Consider the following 7,654-nt stretch of genomic DNA (forward strand, 5'->3'; position numbering starts at 1 on the left):
TTGCCTTCCTCACCACCGACTCAACCTGTGAGTTAACCTTTAGGGTGTTCTGCACAAGGACTCCCAAGTCCCTTTGCATCTCAGATTTTTGGATTTTCTCCCCGCTTAGGAAATAGTCTATACATTTATTTCTTCTACCAAAGTGCATGAACATGCATTTCCAACATTGTATTTCATTTGCCATTTTCTTGCCCATTCTCTCAATCTAAGTCCTTCTGCAGCCTTCCTGTTTCCTCAACACTACCTGTCCCTCCACCAATCTTTGTATCATCTACAAATGTGGCAACAAAGCCATCTATTCTATCATCTAAATAATTGATGTACAGCATAAAAAGTGGTCCCAACACCAACCCCTGCAGAACACCACTAGTCACTGGCAGCCAACCGGAAGAAGATCCTTTTATTCCCACTCACTACCTCCTACCAATTGACCAATGCTCTAACCATGCCAGTAACTTTCCCATAATACCATGGGCTCTTAACTTGGTAAGCAGCCTCGTGTGTGGCACCTTGTCAAAGACCTTCAGAAAATCCAAATATTCAATATTCACCGTATCCCCTTTACCTATCCTACTTGTAATCTCCTCAAAGAATTCCAACAGGCTCTTCTGGCAGGATTTTCCCTGAAGGAAACCATGCTGACTTTGTCCTATCTTGTCCTGTGTCACCAAGTACTCCGTAACCTCATCCTTAACAATTGACTCCAACATCTTTTTGACCACTGAGGTCAGGCTAACTGGTCTATAATTTCTATCCTGCTGACTTCCTCCTTTCTTAGAGTGGAGTGACATTTGCGATTTTCCAGTCCTTCAGAACCATGCCAGAGTCCAATGATTTTTGAAAGATTACTAATGCCTCCACAATCTCTACTGCTACCTCTTTCAGAACCTTAGGGTACAGTTCATCTGGTCCAGGTGACTAATGTACCTTTAGGTCTTTCAGCTTTTTGAGCACTTTCTCCTTTGTAGTAGTAACTGAACTCAATTCTCTTCCCTGCCACCCTTCAACACCTGGCACACTGCTAGTGTCTTCCACAGTGAAGACTGATGCAAAATACTCACTCAGAGCATCTGCCACCTTGTCCCCCATCATTATTTCTCTGGCCTCATTTTCTAGTGCTCTTATGTCCACTCTCATCTTTATTTTATTTTTTTATATACTTGAAAAAGCTTTTTCTATACACCTTGATATTGCTTGCTAGCTTGTTTTCCTATTTCATTTTTTTCCTCCTAATGATTCTTCTAGTTGTTTTGTGTAGGTTTTTAAAAGCTTCCCAATCATCCATCTTCCTGCTCATTCATCTTCCTGCTCATTTTTGCCTTGTATGCCCTCTCTTTTACTTTTACATTAGCTTTGACTTCACTTGTCAGCCACAGTTATACTATTTTGCCATTTGAGTATTTCTTTGTTTTTGGAATACATCTATCCTGCACCTTCCTTGTTTTTCCCAGAAACTCACACTGTTGCTGCTCTGCTGACATCTCTGCCAGCAGCTCCTTCCAATTTACTTTGGCCAACTCCTCTCTCATACCACTGTAATTTCCTTTACTCCACTGAAATGCTGCTACATCAGACATTACTTTCTCACTATCAAATTTCAAGTTTACCTTAAGCTCCCTAATCTCCTCTGGTTCATTACATAACACCCAATCCAGTATAGCTGTTCACCTAGTACACTCAATGACAAACTGCTCTGAAAAGCCATCTCTTAGGCATTCAACAAACTCACTCTCGAGATCCAATACCAACCTGATTTTCCCAATCTACCTGCATGTTAAAATCTCACATGACTATCATAATATTGCCCTTTTGACATGCCTTTTCTATTTTCCTTTGTAATCTGTGGTCCACATTCTAGCTATTGTTTGGATGCCTGTGTATAACCGCCCCTTGCAGTTTCTTAAATCAGCCCACAAAGATTCAACATCTCCCAATCCTCTGTCACATCTTTCTAATGATTTGATGTCATTGTTTACCAGCAGAGCCACGCCACCCCCTCTGCCTACCTTCCTATCCCTCTGATACAATGTGTAATACAACAGGGCCACAGGAGGCAGACAAGTGGGTCACGGTTAGGAGGGGGAAGGGGAAGAGTCAGGTAATAGAGTACCCCAGTGGCTGTGCCCCTTGACAATAGGTACTCCTGTTTGAGTACTGTTTGGGGGGGGGGACAGCTTACCCGGGGGAAGCGACAGTGGCCGTGCCTCCGGCACGGAGTCCGGCCCTGTAGCTCAGAAGGGTAGGGAAAGCAAGAGGAGAGCAGTTGTAATAGGGGACTCAATAGTAAGGGGGTCAGATAGGTGATTCTGTGGACGCAGTCCAGAGACCAGGATGGTAGTTTGCCTCCCTAGTGCCAGGGTCTGGGATATTTCTGATCGTGTCCAAGATACCCTGAAGTGGGAGGGTGAGGAGCCAGAGGTTGTGGTACATATAGGTACCAATGACATAGGTAGGAAAAGGGAAGAGGTCCTGAAAGGAGAATATAGGGAGTTGAGAAAAAGGACCGCAAAGGTAGTAATCTTGGGATTACTGCCTGTGCCACGCGACAGTGAGAGTAGGAATGGAATGAGGTGGAGGATAAATGCGTGGCTGAGGGATTGGAGCAGGGGGCAGGGATTCAAGTTTTTGGATCATTGGGACCTCTTTTGGCACAGGTGTGACCTGTACAAAAAGGACGGGTTACACTTGAATCCTAGGGGGACCAATATCCTGGCGGGGAGATTGGCGAAGGCTACTGCGGTGACTTTAAACTAGAATGGTTGGGGGGTGGGAATCAAATTAAAGAGACTAGGAGAGAGGAGGTTAGTTCACAACAGGGGGATGGGAACCAGTGCAGAGAAACAGGGGTGTAAAATGAGGGTAGAAGCAAAAAGTAGTAAGGTGAAAAGTAAAAGTGGCAGGCCGGCAAATCCAGGGCAAAAATCAAAAAGGGCCACTTTTCAATATAATTGTATAAGGGCTAAGTGTTGTAAAAGTGAGCCTGAAGGTTTTGTATGTCAATGCAAGGAGTATTCATAACAAGGTGGATGAATTAAAAGTGCAGATTGTTATTAATGAATATGATATAGTTGGGATCACAGAGACATGGCTCCAGGGTGACCAAGGATGGGAGCTCAACATTCAGGGAAATTCAATATTCAGGATGGATAGACATGAAAGAAAAGGAGGTCGGGTTAGAGAGGAGATTAACACAATAGAAAGGAAGGACATTAGCTGGGAGGATGTGGAATCGATATGGGTAGAGCTGCATAATGCTAAGGGGCAGAAAACACTGGTGGGAGTTGTGTACAGGCCACCTAACAGTAGTAGTGAGGTTGGGGATGGTATTAAACAGGAAATTAGAAATGTGTGCAATAAAGGAACAGCAGTTATAATGGATGACTTCAATCTACATATAGATTGGGGGAACCAAATTGCTAAAGGTGCTGAGGAAGAGGATTTCTTGGAATGTATGCGGGATGGTTTTTTGAACCAACATGTCGAGGAACCAACCAGAGAGCAGGCTATTCTAGACTGGGTATTGAGCAATGAGGAAGGGTTAATTAGCAATCTTGTTGTGAGAGGCCCCTTGGGTAAGAGTGACCATAATATGGTGAAATTCTTCATTAAAATGGAGACTGACATAGTTAATTCAGAAACAAGGGTTCTGAACTTAAAGAAGGGTAACTTTGAAGGTATGAGAGGTGAATTAGCTAAGATAGACTGGCAAATGACACTTAAAGGGTTGAGGTGGATATGCAATGGCAAGCATTTAAAGATCGCATGGATGAACTACAACAATTGTTCATCCCAGTTTGGCAAAAGAATAAATCGGGGAAGGTAGTGCACCTGTGGCTGATAAGGGAAATTAGGGATAGCATCAATTCCAAAGAAGAAGCATACAAATTAGCCAGAAACAGTGGCTCACCTGAGGACTGGGAGAAATTCAGAGTTCAGCAGAGGAGGGCAAAGGGCTTAATTAGAAAGGGAGACAAAAGATTGAGAGAAAGCTGGCAGGGAACATAAAAACTGACTGTAAAAGCTTTTATAGATATGTGAAAAGAAAAAGATTGGTTAAGACAAATGTAGGTCCCGTACAGACAGGAACAGGTGAATTGATTATGGGGAGCAAGGACATGGCAGACCAATTGAATAAACACTAAGGAGGACATAAATAATCTTCCGGAAATAGTAGAGGACAGAGGGTCCAGTGAGATGGAGGAACTGAGCGAAATAATGTTAGTGGGGAAGTGGTGTTAGGTAAATTGAAGGGATTAAAGGCAAATAAATCCCCAGGGCCAGATGGTCTGCATCCCAGAGTGCTTAAGGAAGTAGCCCAAGAAATAGTGGATGCATTAGTGATAATTTTTCAAAACTCTTTAGATTCTGGACTAGTTCCTGAGGATTGGAGGGTGGCTAATGTAACCCCACTTTTTAAAATAAGGAGGGAAAGAGAAACTGGGGAATTATAGACCGGTTAGCCTAATATTGGTGGTGGGAAAATGCTAGAGTCAGTTATCAAAGATGTGATAACAGCACACTTGGAAAGCGGTGAAATCATCGGCAAAGTCAGCATGGATTTGTGAAAGGAAAATCATGTCTGACGAATCTCATAGAATTTTTTGAGGATGTAACTAGTAGAGTGGATAGGGGAGAACCAGTGGATGTGGTATATTTGGATTTTCAAAAGGCTTTTGACAAGGTCCCACACAGGAGATTAGTGTGCAAACTTAAAGCACATGGTGTTGGGGGTAAGGTATTGATGTGGATAGAGAATTGGTTGGCAGACAGGAAACAGAGTGGGAATAAACGGGACCTATTCAGAATGGCAGGCAGTGACTAGCGGGGTACCGCAAGGCTCAGTGCTGGGACCCCAGTTGTTTACAATATATATTAATGACTTAGATGAGGGAATTAAATGCAGCATCTCCAAGTTTGCGGATGACACGAAGCTGGGTGGCAGTGTTAGCTGTGAGGAGGATGCTAAGAGGATGCAGGGTGACTTGGATAGGTTAGGTGAGTGGGCAAGTTCATGGCAGATGCAATTTAATGTGGATAAATGTGAGGTTATCCACTTTGGTGACAAAAACAGGAAAACAGATTATTATCTGAATGGTGGCTGATTAGGAAAAGGGGAGGTGCAATGAGACCTGGGTGTCATTATACACCAGTCATTGAAAGTGGGCATGCAGGTACAGCAGGCGGTGAAAAAGGCAAATGGTATGCTGGCATTCATAGCAAGAGGATTCAAGTACAGGAGCAGGGAGGTACTACTGCAGTTGTACAAGGCCTTGGTGAGACCAGACCTGGAGTATTGTGTGCAGCTTTGGTCCCCTAATCTGAGGAAAGACATCTTTGCCATAGAGGGAGTACAAAGAAGGTTCACCAGATTGATTTCTGGGATGGCAGGACTTTCATATGATGAAAGATTGGATCAACTAGGCTTATACTTGTTGGAATTTAGAAGATTGAGGGGGGAATCTTATTGAAATGTATAAAAGCCTAAAGGGATTGGGCAGGCTAGATACAGGAAGATTGTTCCTGATGTTGGGGAAGTCCAGAACGAGGGGTCACAGTTTGAGGATAGAGGGGAAGCCTTTTAGGACCGAGATGAGGAAAAACTTCTTCACACAGAGAGTGGTGAATCTGTGGAATTCTCTGCCACAGGAAACAGTTGAGGCCAGTTCATTGGCTATATTTAAGAGGGAGTTAGATATGGCCCTTGTGGCTAAAGGGATCAGGGGGTATGGAGGGAAGGCTGGTACAGGGTTCTGAGTTGGATGATCAGCCATGATCATACTGAATGGTGGTGCAGGCTTGAAGGGCTGAATGGCCTACTCCTGCACCTATTTTCTATGTTTCTATGTAACCTGGGACATTCAGCTCCCAACTACAACCATCCTTCAGCATGATTCAGTGTTGGCCACAACATCATACCTGACAATCTGTAATCGTGCAACAAGATCATCCACCTTAGTTTTTATACTCTGCATTGAGATATAACACTTTGACCCTCTTTGATTCAATATCCCTAACGTACTGATACTCACCATGTTGGCTGCGACTATGTCCCATCATCTGCTTGCCTTTCCTAACAGTCTGACTGTACACTATCTTTTTTTAACCGTCCACCCTATCCTGAGTCCCATCACTCTGGTTCCCGCCCCCCTGCCAAATTAGCTTAAACTCTCCCAACAGCTCTAACAAACCTGCCCACAAGGATATTGGCCCCCCTCAGGTTCAGGTGCAACCCGTCACTTTTGAACAGGTCACACCTCCCCAGGAGAGATCCCAATGATCCAACAATCTGAAGTCCTGCCCGCCGCAGCAGCTTTTCCGTCACGCACGTATCTGCCAAATCAATAACACACACAAAATTCTGGAGGAACTCAGCAGACCAGGCAGCATCTAGGAAAAGAGTACAGTCCATGTATTGGGCCAAAACCCTTGTTGGTTATCTGCCAAATCATCCTGCTTCTACCCTCACCGGTGCGTGACAGTTAGAAATCCAGAAGTTACTACCCCAGAGATCCTGCTTCTCAGCTTTTTGCCTAACTCTCTAAACTCTCTCTTCAGAACCTCTTTACTTTTCCTTCCTCTCACTGGTTTTCTGGTGTCTTCCCCCTTCCTCTCTGGCCCTGATGAAGGGTCTCAGCCCGAAACGTCGACAGTTTATTCATTTCCATGGATGCTGCCTGACCTGCTGAGTTCCCCTAGACTAGACTCAGAGAAGCTGGCAACCATGTAGGCTGAGATTTCCGACATGGAAAGACTTGGCATTCTATGCCAGTCGAATAGCCTCTGGGCTTCACCCCTCCATATGGTCTTGAAGTCCGGTGGTGGTTGCCACCCCTGTGGTGATTACCAATGTCCTAACAAGGCCACCACCCACAAATGTTAACTGGTCCCATGCACTCAAGACTTTTCAGCACGTTTGGTCGGAAAGTTAATATTTCCAAAGTTGATCTAGATAGAGGCTACCATCAGGTGCCTATCTGCTCGGAGGATATTCCCAAAACAGCTGTGATAACCTCATGTCCTTTTTGAGTTTCAGCACATGACTGAAAGATGCAGCACAGACTTTCCAACGGCTGATGGACTCTGTATTAAAAGACTTAGATTTTCTCTTTGTTTACCTGGATGACATACTTGTCCAAATCCGAACATGTATCCCATCTCTGCATACTTTGAGTGCTTAAGCCAACACGGACTGATTATTAACCCTGCTAAATGCAAGCTTGGGTTGCCACCCAGTGACTTTCTCAGCCGTCACAACCCCGCAGAAAGTGCGAAACCCCTCCCATCAAAGGTTGTGGCTATTATGGATTTCCCACCACACTACAGGAGTTTTTAGGCATGGTGAATTTCTATCACCGCTTCATGCCGCAAGCTGCTGAACTTTATGCTCCCCTTGTATAGTGTGCTTAAAGACAGTACCTCTGATCGCTGCTTGACCAGTCAGCAGATATGACCAGGGCATTTAATGATAACAAACGAGCTCTTTCTAATGCGACCCTACTGGTGTACCCGCTCCCCAACACAGCCACAGCCATTACCACTGAAGCTTCAGACTATGCTGTGGGTGCTGTGCACCAACAGTTGGTCAGAGATGTGTGACACTCACCTGCCGCCTTCAGCTGGCAGCTCCCAACCCCAAAAGGAAGAACTGCACGTT

This window comes from Mobula birostris, chromosome 5 (assembly GCF_030028105.1).
Source record: "Mobula birostris isolate sMobBir1 chromosome 5, sMobBir1.hap1, whole genome shotgun sequence".
Lineage (NCBI taxonomy): Eukaryota > Metazoa > Chordata > Chondrichthyes > Myliobatiformes > Myliobatidae > Mobula > Mobula birostris.